The following is a 15,130-nucleotide window of genomic DNA, read 5'->3' as shown; positions in this document are numbered from 1 at the left end:
ACCTCACTTTCTTGAAAGATTTCAATTTTTATTCCATCAATCCCTGGTGCCTTGTTCTTTGCCAATTCCTTCAATGCACCTTGGACATCCTCACTGAGTATCATTGGCTCTTGATCATATGCCACCTCTTGAAACGTTTGAATATTAACCATTTCCATTTGGTACAGTGACTCTTTGTTTTCCTCCCGTCTTCTCTTGATGCTTTCTGCATCATTCAATAATTTGTCCAGAGAATATTTCAATAATGAAATTCGAGGCTTGAATATTTTCTTCAGTTCCCCCAGCTTGAGAAATGCTGAGTGTGTTCTTCCTTTTTGGTGTTCTGAATCCAGATCTATGCACATTTTATTATAATATTTGGCTTTATCTTCTCAAACTGATCTTTGATATTTTCTGTTCAGCTTTTGGACATCCTCATTTCTTCCATTTGCTTTAGCATCTCTATGCTGGAGAGCAAGTTTCAGTGTCTCTTCTGACATTCATTTTACCTTTTCCTTCTTTCTTGTCTTCTTAATGACTTTTTGCTCTCTTCACGTATGATGTTCTTGATGTCATCCCACAACTCTTCTGGTTTTCAGTCTTTAGTGTTTAATGTATCAAATCTATTCTTCAGATGATCTCTAAATTCAGGTGGGATATATACAAGGTCATATTTTGGCTCTCGTGGACTTGTTTTCATGTTCTTCAGCTTCAGTTTGAATTTGCATACAAGTTATTGATGGTTTGTTCCACAGTCTGCCCCTGGCCTTGTTTTCACTGATGATATGGAGCTTTTCCATCTTGTCTTGCCACAGATGTAATCAATTTGATGTCTATGTATTCCATCTGGCGAGTTCCATGTGTATAGTCGTCTGTTATGCTGTCTAAAGAAAGCATTTGAAATGAACAAGTAATTGGTTTTTCAGAATTCTATCATGTGTTCTCTAGCATCATTTCTATCACCAAAGCCATATTTTCCAACTACTGGTCCTTTCTCTTTGCTTCCAACCTTTGCATTCCAATCACCAGTAATGAGCAATACATCTTGACTGCATGTTTGATTGATTTCAGATTGAAGAAGTTGGTAGAACTCTTCTATTTCATCCTCACTGGCTTTAGTGGTTTCTGCATAAATTTGAATAATAGTGGTATTAACTGGGCTTGCCTGTAGGCACATGGATATTATCCTATCACATAGAGCATTGTACCTCATGACTGATCTGGATATGTTCTTTTTGACGATGAATGCAACACCATTCCTTTTCAATTTGCCATTCCCAGCATAGTAAACCATGTGGTTGTTCGATTCAAATTGTTCAATACCAGTCCATTTCAGCTCACTAATGCCTAAGATATAGATGTTTATGCATTCCATTTCATTTTTGTCAAATTCCAATTTTCCCAGATTCATACTTTGTACATTCCACGTTCCAATTTCCAATGGATGTTACAGCTGTTTCTCTTCATTTTGCCCCATTGGCAAATGAAGGTTCTGTGGGCTTTTCTAAAATGATCTTAACTTAATTCACGTCATCATGGTCAACTCTACTTTGAGGAGGCATCTCTTCCTCAGTCGCATTTTGAGTGCCATCCAACCTGAAGGGCTCATTTTCTGGTACTGTATCTGGCAGTGTTTCTCCATCAAGTTGGTGGACTGGGTAGATGTGCAGTGAGGAGCTCAGTCACCAACAACACAGAATACCAGGCCAAGCAGGTTCAGGGGAATATGCTGGCACTCTGAACCACGTATAAAGGAATATTTAGAAGATTGGAAGGCTTACAACTAGGGGAATTTGTAGCAGAATCAAGAAATCCATTGCTTTATAATTCAAGAAAGAAGGGGGGGGGGGGGGGGGACAAACAAACAGAAAATAGTAGCCTGCTACAATTTGATGAACTTTAACCTGTACTAATGGAATGTTGTTGTTGTTATGTGCCGTGGAGTTGGTTCTGACTCACAGTGTCCTTGTACAGGGTTTCTGAGGCTGTAAATCTTTACGGGAGCAGAATACCTCATCTTTCTCCCGCGGAACAGCTGGTAGTTTCGAACTGCTGACCTTGTGGCGGGCTCACAGCCCGATTCGTAACCACTACGCTACAGCTCAAAAAAGGGAACAAATCTTTACAGCACAGATGGATCACTCTCACCCCCTTGGTACACAGTGTTGACAGGGATGGGCAACTTATACATTGGCTACCCAAAATGGGAGGGCCTTTAAAGGCAAGACATGACTGGCTTACAGGTTTTCAAGAGGGAGCCTAGTTCCAGATGGGGCAGGGGAAAGTAGAATCATTACTAAAAGACTTCCAATCAGTTGGGACTGGGATGGAGAAAGGAAATGGGGAGAAGACTCTTGTGGTACAATAATGAATAATTGCCATCAGTACTGACTGATACTAGGGAATAAAGAGCTAGATGTTTTTTGACAAAAGGATGGGAGTGATTGATTTTGCAGCCCAGGAACAGAGGTCCCTGGGACCATGAAGTGAGAAGAATGGAGTGTGGGACCCTACCCAGAGAGGCATTGACACCAGGGATGGAGACAGAGAAGATGACATGGACAGATGGAGTGGCTGGGGACACTGGAATTAGGGAAGGTGAAGGGCTCTGTGCTGGTGGCTGGGTGGCAGCCCTGTGTGGTATACCCTTTGGTTATTTGATGATGCACGGAGGGGATTGTATTCATTGCAATGAAAGGAAATATGATAAGATGAGCGTAAAGCTGATATTCTCCCATGTAAACCTCACAATAAAAACTTAAACAAAGAAATAAACAGATTTATGATCTGACAGAGATTGATAGAGGAATCCCTTAGACTATCACCCTAAGATCTTTTAACTTGGAACTAAAAACACTCCTAAGGAGCTCTGGTAGTGCAGTGGTTATGAATTGGGCTGATAACCTCAAGGTCAGCAGTTTGAAACTACCAGCTGTTCCATAGGAGAACTATGAGGCTTTCTGCTCCTGTAAAGATTTACAGCCTCAGAAACCCTGTGCAGGGTCACTCACTATGAGTCGGAACAAACTCCAAGGTACCTAACAACAAAGTCACTCCTGGAGGTCACCTTTCAGCCAAATAATAGATTGGCTTATAAAATAAACAGTAACACCTGTAAATAATATGTTTCTTTAAACACCTTTAAACAATCAACTGTAAGGGACCAGATGGTCAACATTTACCCAAAAGCAAAGATGAGAAGGTAAGGAAGCAGGAGACCCTAGAGAGACAATAATCGGCAGGCAGGTAGAAACAGTGAGGCTACTGGCAATCAATATCACAGAGAATTTCTGCATGGATTGTTGAATGGAAATTAAATATGTTGTGTAAACTTCCACCAAAGACAATAAAATATTTTTAAAATGTGTATTCATGTGTTATTAGCTATTTGAATTATGTTTTCATGTCTCATGTGTGTTTGGATTTGTTTTCTGAATTGTTGCAAAATATATTTGAGTCCTATGGTATAGTATATTATTATTTAATGTCTCTTCTAGCCATAGTCTTTAAAAATTGCCACCAAATAGCATTTTTGCCCTGATGGGCCGGGGTAAGAGAAGGATTGGAGAAGATGCTGATAGGATTATATGATTCACTTGTGAGTGTTCAGCATGGTTAACTGTGATTGTAAAAACCTGGACTCTAATGTGTACAAAATGAGTCATCTCAGAAGCAGAAATGGGGGGAATCTCACTACTCTCAAAGAAAAAGAGCCAGGATAAAACATATCCTTTGAATCCCGAGATCCTGTGCATTGTTGAGCCTCCTCAACCCATGGAGAGAAAGCTGTGACACCAAAGGAGTCACAGAGGAGCAGCAGCAGCAGAATCAAGAGCCTGAGCTGGAGGGAAGGGGTGGTGGTGGAGGTGCAGAACAAGTAAAGCTGACTGACTTTGGGCAGGAGGCTTGCTTGAAGGATTGGGTGCCTCTAAGTACTTAATAGGGCTAGGGCAGGTCAGGTTTGCTGGACTAGATAGAGCAGGAACTAGATAGAGCACAGTGCCTTTCCACTGAGGCTTATGATGGAATGTTGTGTCTTGTGGGCATTTATCAACAGACCAAAAAGGTCTGCCTGTGAGCGCAGCTGAGGAGAGAATTGTATCCTGAGCATTTCTGACCTGAATTGCATGTAACTGGTTAACTTCCCTAATAAACACCATTATTCTGAGAAAAAAAAAGAAAGAAAGAAGCATACAAAAATGGAAGAATGTACTATGCCCCTGGATATGCAAACTTAACATTGTGAAAATGGCAATACTGCCCAAAGCTCTTTACACATATAATGCAATCCCAATCCAGATTCCAATGACATTCTTCAAAGAGATGGAAAAAACATTTACAAACTTTATATGGAAAGGAAAGAGACCCAGGATACGCAAAGCACTGCTTAAAAAGAAGAAGGTTGGAAACCTCTCACTCCCTGACTTCAAAATTTATTACATGGCTACAGTGGTCAAAACAGCTTGGTACTGGTACAATGAAAGATACGTAGATCAATGGAACAGATTTGAGAATCCAGAAATTAACCCATTCATTTGAGAATCCAGAAATTAAAAATCCAACTGATTTTCGACAAAGTGCCTAAAAATGTTGCATGGGGAGGGGATAGTATTTTCAACAGATGGTGCTAGCAGAACTGGAAAGTGATATGCAAAAGACTGAAACAAGACCTTTACTTCATACCTTATACAAAAACCAACTCAGCATGGATAAAAGACCTAAATGTGAATCCCAGAATTATGAATGCCATCAATAAAAAAGTAGGGACAAATGTGAGGGCTCTAATTCAGGATATAAACAGACTACTAAACATTTTAAAAACCACACAAACAAAAGTAGTCAAAATTAATGATTGGGACATACTAAAAATCAAAAATTTATGTACATCAAAATACTTCACCAAAATAGTAAAAAGGGAACCCACAGAATGGGAAAAAATCTTCTGCAATGACACATCAGACAAGGGACTAATTTCTAAAATATATAGGAAACTACAACACCTCTACAAGAAAAAGAAAACCCAATTAAAAAGTGGGCACAGGACATGAAGAGACACTTCACCAAGGAAAAGATCCGGGCAGCCAACAAACATATAAAGAAATGTTCATGAAAACTAGCCATTAAAGAGATGCAAATCAAAGGAACAATGAGATATCATCTCACACGAGCAAAAATAAAAAAAAAAGTAGAGGACACTAAATGCCGGCAAGGATTTAAAGAGACTAGGACGCTCCTGTGTTACTGGTGGGACTGCAAAATTGTCCAACCTCTCTGGAAAGCAATATGCCGCTTCCTCAAAAGGTTGGAAATAGAAATACCTTAAGATCCAGCAATTCCTCTACTTGGCATTTACCCATAAGAAATATGAGCCATAGCCGGAAATACTCAGGAGAGGACCGCATAGTCAGACCGACTGCTGATTCGAACGCTTTATTGGGATAGTCTCCGCATATCCTGGGAGACAGTTGCTGCCATATTTGATTGGCCTTGGTCCTCACAGCTCCAAAAAGAAGCAAGATCTTGATAAGCTCTATGAACTGAAGTCTAAAGATCAACAGATTAAGAATCACTTTGGCCCCTTAGTCCTCATCAACGTCTCCAATTTCTCATCCATAAAACCGGAATCTGCCAGCACCCTCCACAAGGCTTCATGGCCAAAAGCACTGCAGTAGAAAAGATACCAGGAACTCCTGGCACAGTTGGGTGAGTCAGCCCTGAAAACAAACAGGTATTGACAAAGAAAAAATTGTGAGACTTAGTAAGAGAAGTGGATCCTTATATGCATTTGGATGAAGATGTGAAAGAGATGGTGCTGCAGATTGCTGACGATTTTATTGAGTATGTGGTGACTGAAGCCTGCCAGTTTGCAGGCGTTGCAATCCAGCACCCTGGAGGTGAAAGATGTCCAGCTGCATCTTGTGTGTCAGTGGAACATGTGGATCCCAGGGTTTGAGTCTGAAGAAATCCAACACTACAAAAAATCTTGTATCACAGAAACTCACAAACAGAGAATGCCATTGATCTGGAAAACAACCAAGAAATAACACATGGAAAGGTCAGGGAATGGACATCAATGCATTTGGAGATACTTGAGCTGAGGCTTCAGCCATCTCATCCATGGCTTTTTTTTTTTTTTTTTTTTAATGCTTTACAGAGAAGCATATATTTTTTAATTAACAGTGCAGCAATATCTATGACTGAGAGGATGTGGAAAAAATAAAACCTCCTACCCCAACACAGTCTCTCTTCCCTGCCTTCTGAAAGAGGATCAGTGTACATTCCAGAGAAGATTTTATTTCTGATTTATTACATAAGTGATTGAATATGGGACAAAGCAGTATGGTCTTGTTTGGTGGAACAGGATTAGCAAGACATGTAGAAGGTTTTGTTTCCTTCTCCCCTTGCATTTCCCTGTACTTTGTAACATCAGTGTTCATATAAATATGACTTTCATTTGCTTTTACAGAATAAAGTTACTGATGAAAAAAAAAAATGTGAGCCATAACACGAGTAGATATATGCAAACCAATGTTCATACCAGCACTATTTACAATAGCAAAAGGATAGAGGCAGCCTAAGTGCCCATCAATGGAAGAATGGATAAACAGACTGTGGTACATACACACAATGGAATAGTATGCTACCTTGAAGAATAACAAGGAAGCTGCAAGCCACCGCATAACATGGATGAACCTTGAGGATATTATGTTGAGTGAAACTAGTTAGTCACAAAAGGAGAAATACTGTATAGGACCACTATTGTAAAAGACTAAGAAAAAGGACCCATACTAAAGAGGGTGGGGGGATTCATTGCTGGTTACCAGGATGTGGGGAGAGTGGGGGAGGGGAGGAAGGGTAATGTGGAGCACAGGGTAGGAAATAAATACAGGATAGTTTGGGTGCTGGGAAGGGGGGCAATACACAAGAAGGGAGAGGGGAATGGAAGAACAAGGCAGATGGGAGAACGATTATCAAGTTTGCATGGGCTAAGTGGGACAGAGGTAAATAATGATATATGCACAAACTTGGAACAACAGGGCTCTGGGATACAGGGATTGAGGCATGGTTGGAAAGGGCAAAAGGGGAGAAACAATGTTAAGATACTTGGCTGTCTTTTCAATCTTGGTTTCCCTTGCATATCAATATAAAATAGACACTTGAGGGGGAGAGAAAGGAACAGTCAAAAATATCACCATAGAAAGCGTGTTAGTCCATCTTCTGCCTATAACTGATTGGAATACTTTAAATGGGGCTACAATGTTCCCAGTGAAGGAGGCTTCCTGTGGAGCCTCTCCATTACATAAGACCATAGGGGGATTCCTGAACCCCATCCAGAATATTCTGAGGTGGGAAATTTCCACTTGAAAAGACAAGCAGACCAACCTTGAGGAGCTAGAACAGAAGATGCTTCTTGAAAGAAAGACTGACTGGAAAAATATAAAACAATAATGGCAGTCCAACTGACTACTACAAAAACAATCAAGTTGCTTGCCCAGGAGACATCAGGACAAGTCGTTGGTTTTCCTCAGGGCAAACTCCCTTCCAAGACTAAAACTCAATGGGAATACACGAGCAGACATGCACTCTGACTGGTGGCCACGTTGGTCACCGATAAGGAGAAGTGAGGGGAAAACAGCAATGAAGCAGCAAGCTCAGATTGCTGGTTGGCCATCAGTGTTGCAAGACCTGGGGACTCCTGTTCCCAGAGTCAGTGACATAGCCACAGAAGACTAGAACAGAGAATGAAGCATACAGCAAATACAAAGTGAGGGCATATACACAAGAACACCCACACTTACAGATAACATCCACTTGACCTGGCTTCAATGGCTGAATGATCAGAACTCAACAAGAAGAAGAAAGAAGAGGGGAAAAAAGAGTAATCTGATACAATTTGATAAATTTGACTTACACCTATAGATGCAGTAACTGAAAAGAGGCAACAAATCTTTATAGCGAGGATCATTCCCAACCCCTTGAAACATAGGTAGACAGGGATGCACAACTTGGACACTGGCTACCCAAAATGGGTATGTGGAGGGGGCTACAAAGGCAAGAAGTGACTGGCTTGCAAGCTTTCATGAGCGAGCCTAGATCCAGAGGGTGTGGAGGAAATTAGAATCTCCATCGAGTAGTAGCCAACCTGTCTAGGAAGGGCAGATGAAAGGAGATGGGGATAGCACTCATGTGGTACAATAGTGAATACTTGCTATCAGGACTGACTGTGAAGGTTGGAAATGTAAAGGTAGACATTTTGTAGCAAAACGAAGTGAGTGGTTGACTTTGCAGTCTAGTAGCGGAGGTTCCTGGGACCATCAAGGGAGAAGAGCCGAATATGGGACCCTACTCAGAGAAACATTGATGTCAGAGATGGAGGCAGAAAGGATGATGTGGAAAGAGGGAACTGCTGGGGATTCTAGACATAGAGAGGGAGAGGGGCTGTGTATTGATGACCAGGGGACAGGCTTGTGGGGTATACCTTTTGGTTGGATGATGGTGCATGGAGGGGGTTGTAACAATGGCAATGAAATTATATTCAATAGGATGAATGTAAAGCGAATGTTCATCCATGTAAATTATCCCATCATTCACAAGAAAACATTAAAATAAAAACTATATAAAGAACAATATCCTAGACATAAATGAGGCATAATTGATGGAAAACCACATTCAATGTTTCAACAAACAGATACAGTGCTGGAAACACTCACTTGTGTATTCCTAGAAATTTGGAAGACAGCCACCTGGCCAACTTACTGGAAAGTCACATGCTTTTACACATTCCAAAAAAGGTAACCCAACAGGATACAGAAATTTTCAAGCAATATCATTAATATCACATGCAAATAAATAAAATAATAATAATAATTTTAAAACAGTTGTAGCAGTACATCCACAGATAATTTCAGAAATTCAAGCCAGATTCAGGGTATCAATTCTGAAATTAGATGAGCCTTAGATGAAAGCAAAGAATCCCAGGAAGATATTTACTTATGTCTTATTGACTATGGAAAGTCATTTAATTGTGTGGATAATAACAAACTATTGATAGCATTATGAACAATGGGAATTTCAGAACATTTCGTTTTGTTTATTTAAAAACTGGGCATAAAACAAGAGACAGTCATTATACTGCATGAAGGGAAATTATATGACCTAAAATCAGGAACAGTAGGTGTCAGGGTTGTGCTTTTCGTAACAATGACTTTCTCACCTTTATTCTTCAACTTGTCATTTTCCACATAGTTAACTATATGATCATCTGATTCAAAATGATCAATACTTGTCAATTTAAGGTCACTAATACATAGTACCAACTCATTGTGACCCTATGCACAACAGAACAAAACACTGCCTGATCCTGGGCCAACCTCTCAATTGTTGCCACACTTCAGCCCATTGATGCTGCCACTTTGCCAATCCCTCTCGTTGGGGTTCTTCTTCTTTTTCTCTGATCCTCCAAATTACCAAACATGATATGCTTCTCCAGCCACAGATCCCTCCTGACAATATGTCCAAAGTATAAGAGATGAAGTTTGGCCATCCTGGCCTCCAAGGAGTACTCTGGCTGCACTTCTTCCAAAATGGATCTATTAGTTCTTTTGGCAGCCCATGACACTTTCAATATTCTCCTCCAACACCTTAACTCAAAGGCATCAATTCTTCTACAGTCTTCTTTATATGTCCAGCTTTCATATGCATATGAGGTTATTGAAAATACCATGTCTTGGATCAGGCGCACCTTAATCCTCAAGCTGACATCTCTGCTCTTCAACACTTTAAAAAAGTTCCTGTGCAGCAGATTTGCCCAGTGCAATACGTCGTCTGATCTCTTGACTGCTACTTCCATGAGTGTTGATAGTTGATCCAAGAAGAATGAAGTCCCTGACAACTTCAATCTTTTCTCCATTGATAAGAATGTTGTTTATTGGTCCAGTGCTGAGGATTTTTGTTTTCTTGACATTGAGATGTAATCCATACCCAATGCTGTGCTCTTTGATCTTCATCTGTAAATACTTTAAGTTCTCTTCACTTTCAGCAAGCAAGGTTGTATCATCTGCATATCGTAGGTTGTTATTGAGTCTTCTTCCAATCCTGATGCCACATTTTCTTCATAGAACCCAGCTTCTCAGATTATTGCTCAGCATACATGTTAAATAAGTATGGTGAAAACATACAACCTTGTCGCACACCTTTCTTAATTTTAAACCATGTTCTGTTTGAACGACTGCCTCTTGATCCATGTACAGATTCCTCATGAGCACAATGAAGTGTTTTGGAATACTCAGACTTCACAATGTTGTCCATAGACTAAAATAAATTTTTTACTGAGAGTGCTTGTTTTCAGTCAGACATCAGAGATATCTTGTCTGATATCAGAGACATATTTAAGCATAATTAAGAAATAAACACTTTCATGTATATACTGGAAACCTAGTAGTGATTTTTTTTTTACTTTATCTAATATTTCTAGTCAAAATATCTACTGTTCAATAATCACAATTTGTAGTAAAAGTTCATAAGTGAATACATGTGTTTTTGTTGTAGAATGACTGTTTTTTATTTTATAATTGGTGTGGCAAAAAAGATGAGGACTTTAGTACAATTTAATCTTTCACACACAAAGTAACTGTAATTGGTGGTGGTTGTATGCCATCGAGCCGGTTCCAACTTATATAGCATTTCAGCGGCCATAAATATTTATGGGAGCAGACAGCCTCTTCTTCATCCCATGGAGTGACTCATATATTCAAACTGCTGACCTTGTGATTAGCAGCCCAGTTCATAATCCACTATGTTACCAGGGCTCTTTACAAGAGAACTAGACATGCTTGTTTTAATCCAGAATTTTAATTAAATTAACAAAAATTCAGTCCTCAGATCTGAATCATTTATTTTCTCCCAAGGCCTCTTTTCTGTCCCTTCCTTTCTAGAATGATATCTGCATGCAGCAGGAGGAAGAAATAACAGGACACCTATAGTCAATCCAGGATCACACTATTGATTTTTTGCAAAGCTTCCATGTTAGGAATACATTGTCACCCCAGCTTCTTGACATTGTTTATTACTAGCATTATTTATGTGTTGTTTCTCTTGCCAGATGTTTTGTGATACACACCCACCTGTATTTTTCTGTGATTAATTCCTTAGTTTCCAAAAGGAACAGCAAAACCCTTGAACACTGTATTTCCCAGTGTTTTTCATGTCTGCAAATCTTATTTCCATTTAGAGCCTCCTTCTGATTGTCTTTACCACAAAATAGTGCTTTGTTGGAAGTAAAATATCCTTAGCAAGATTGATGCATTTTTTAGTGCATATCCCATCATTTCAGTTTCTAGATATTTTGAATATTCATCAAACTTCATATTTGCCCCTTGGAGACACATGTCTAGTTTTCAATTTTATAAATATCTATCTAAGATAATGAGAACTGAGTCACAACAGTAATAGAGACCCAATCAGACATACTAAAACTGTGATTTCAGATGACATGTTTACAAAAGCAGACTACCACATCACTCTCCTATGAAGTAACCAGTGGGCTTGAACCACTGACCTTCTGGTTACCAGCTAAGAGATTAACCACTGCCCACTTCAGAGCAACATAGCATATATTTAATAGTAAATGTATTGATTCCTGTGTTTGAACCCTGTGTTTTTGCACCATTGAATTCTGTTTAGATTGATTTTCATTATTAATCAATTCATTTGATGAGTGACTACCCACTATCAATGTCTGTACTCATTTATCTATGTATCTATATACAATAGCATGTGCTCACATTTCCAAATGTGAGACTATGAAAATTTCTTGACTATAATCAGCTTGCAATATTTTATACTATTTTCTTTATAATTGACATGAAAATTATTATTATAGGCTATTATAGTACATGTGGTGCTGTGGGCTAATGCGCCAGACTGCAAAGCCATTAGAACTGCAAGGTTGATGGTTCAAGCTCAACAGCTCTCCTTGGAAACCCTATACAGGGTCGCTATGGGTCGGAACCAATTCGATGGAACTTAACAACAACAACAACAATACTATAGTATGTATTGGGTCCTGGGATGGCATTGTAAGATAAATATTAGTCTGAAAACCACAAGATCAGATCCACCAGCTATTCTGAGGGAGAAGGATGTGGCAGACTGTGTTTATAAATATTGCAGCCTTGACAACACTAGGGGGCTGTTCTACTTTGTAGTGTTGCTATTAATCAGAATCAACAAAGTGGCAACAAGTTTTACTAGGGTACATTTATTTTGATTAATTCTTATCTACTGTTAGTATTTAACACCATTTCAAGAATAGACTTGTTAAAAAGAAAAAGAAAAAAGAATAGACTTGTTGCCTTAGACACTAATGACCAAAGACCAGAAGTGCATAGCCATGATATAAAAAAAAATATCATACTGGAAGAAAGCAAAAGGTGATTAAGAAGACAGGAGCATAAGAAATGACCATAATGGATGTCATAATAGACTCTGAACATTGCGCTCCAGCATAAAGATGCTAAAGGAAATAGAAGAAATGAGGAGGTGTAAAAGTTGAACAGAAAATTTCTAAGGGCAGCTCAAGAAGAAAATGCAAGGTATTATAATTAAATGTGCAAACATCTAGAGTTAGAAAACCAAAAGGGAAGAACACGCTTCACATTTCTCATGCTAAAAGAACTGAAGACAAATTTCAAGCCTTGACTTACGATAATAAATGATTATATGAGCAAACTAAATAATGATACAGGAAGTATTAAAAGAAGACGGAAGGGATACACAGAGTAACTATACCAAAAAGAAATGGTGGATGTTCACACTCATCTTTTCTCAAACTGAAGGGAACTGAAAGAAAAAACAACAACCAGCTTGAAAAATTGAAGGAATCTATGGAATGACACAGAATCTTGGAGTGACACTGTGGGTTAATATGCTGGGTTGCAAAGTCAGTTTGAACCGCAAGGTCGACAGTTCAAGCTCACCAGCCATTCTTTGGAAATCCTATACAGGGTAACTATGAGTTGGAACCAACTCAATGACACTCAACAACAACCACATTGGATAGCACAGTAACAGTAGCGATGGGTTCTAGTATAGCAGAGAATACAAGAAAGATGTTTACTTGTGCTTTATTGATTATGTAAAGGTTTTTGACTATGTGGATCATGACAAACTATGTATAACATTTTAAAAAATGCATATTCGAGAACATTAAATTGTGCATGTGGGGAACCTGTACACAGACCCATAAACAGTCATTTGAACAAAAGAAAAATATGAAAAGTATTACTTCCAGGAGAACAAACAAATTTGTGGTGAAAAACTGCAGTCAGAATGTTCCTTATAAACCAGGATAGCAAGACTTCATCTCTCAACTTTTGGGCATGTTATCAGGAGGGACTAGACCCTGGAAAAGGACATCATGCTTGTTAAATTAGAGGTCAGAGAATAGGAGGACTTCCTCTTTTTCACTGACCCTCTACTTTACCCAGCGTGATATCCTTCTTCAGGGACTGGTCCATCCAGACAAAATGTCTGATATACAAGAGACAAAGTCTCACCATCCTGGTTTCTAAAAAATATTCTGGCTTCCAAGACAGATTTTCTCAGTTCATGGCACTTTCAATATTCCTCTCCAACATCATAATTCAAATGCATTAATTCTTCTTATTATCTTCTTTTTCATTGTCCAACTCTCTTATACATATATAACTATGTTGTCATTGTTGTGAAGTGCTATCAAGTCAGTTCCTAATTACAGTGAAACTGCAAAGATTCTGAGGTGGGTTTGAACCACTGACCTTGTGATTCACACTGACCTTTCAGTCCAGTGCTCATTCTATAGCATCACAACAGGAATCCATAGTCATGAAAAGAATAGTTTACAGCAATGTGCTTGCAAAGAATATATATATATATATATATACTATTTTTGATAAAATATAAGATTGTTCCACTTCTAAAATACCAATTATTTTTAATAGTTCTGTGCTCTGCAAATGCAAACAGCATTGTTAAAACTAATTCATTGAAAATGTCCTTTGATTGATTTTTTGGGTAAGCTTATTTTGAAAGCTTCTATATTTTATTTAATTCTTGAGTTTAAAAATTGAATGACCTGAGAGATATTACTTCCACATAGTTCTGGAACACTTCCTGTATAGATTTTACAAACATTGAAGGTGTTTAAGAAGCTCATATTTATCGTTTTCTATTAGATAAGAAATATAGAACCTCTACGATTTTTGTTCCATCAAAATCCTACTAAAAAGATAAACAAACACAAATTTGGCATATTAAACTATCATTTGGATAGACAAGAAAATCTGAACTATAAGGAGTTAGGTGTCTGTATAAAAATAATATCAAATGTAGCAACACTGGTTGCCTCTTGGAAGAAAAGCCTACATATTAGGAGACAGAATAGGAGAAAAATGTCCTTCCCACATATGCCATTTCCTACATTTTAAATAGTGCACCATATATGTATTATCTGTTCAAAGCATACATACAAATAAAACAAACAAAACAAAAACAAGGTTTATGTTTAATGTACACGTCAATGAAATATTTTCTTTCTTCACATATGCAGTCTTTCTACTCATTTCACTTTCATTGCTTTGAAAGCAGAGGCTTAGTTTTTCAGCCATTGTATTTCTACTAATTATGCTACCAAAAATAAGTGGCATCATTATTCATTTCTGTTTTTTCTTGCTCTATCTCCCTATTTCTCTTTTACTTACTTTTCTAAGCCATAGGCATATTGTGTTAATAAACAAGAACAAAAAATTACTTGTATTATAAATTCAGTTACAATATTTGTTATGCCAAAATGAACTTTTAAATGAGAGACAACTGAAGTGATCTCACTCCTTAAGTCTTTGGATGTCAAACTCTACTGCAACTATTTCCAGTTAACCTACTGCAACTATTTCCAGTTAACCAGGAGTCCTGGTGTGGCACTGTGGGTTAATCTGTTGGACTGTAAAGTTGGTTTGAACCACAGGTTGGCGGTTCAAGCTCACCAGTCGCTTATCAGAAATTTTATACAGGTTCGCTATGGGTCAGAACTGACTCTACAGCACTTAACACCAACAACAGTAGCTGTTTACTGGACATAGTTATTATATTGTAATATATATAATATATAATAGTT

General features: G+C 38.4%; 1 pseudogene; it reads left to right on the top strand.

Annotated features, from left to right (window-relative positions):
* Positions 1-5,555: 5,555 nt before the first annotated feature.
* On the top strand, positions 5,556-6,023 carry LOC102819702 (annotated as a pseudogene).
* Positions 6,024-15,130: the final 9,107 nt, after the last annotated feature.

This window comes from Chrysochloris asiatica, unplaced genomic scaffold (genome assembly GCF_000296735.1).
Source record: "Chrysochloris asiatica unplaced genomic scaffold, ChrAsi1.0 scaffold00248, whole genome shotgun sequence".
NCBI lineage: Eukaryota > Metazoa > Chordata > Mammalia > Afrosoricida > Chrysochloridae > Chrysochloris > Chrysochloris asiatica.
The sequence above is the reverse complement of the archived record's forward strand: the minus strand, read 5'-3'. Positions and strand labels throughout refer to the sequence as shown.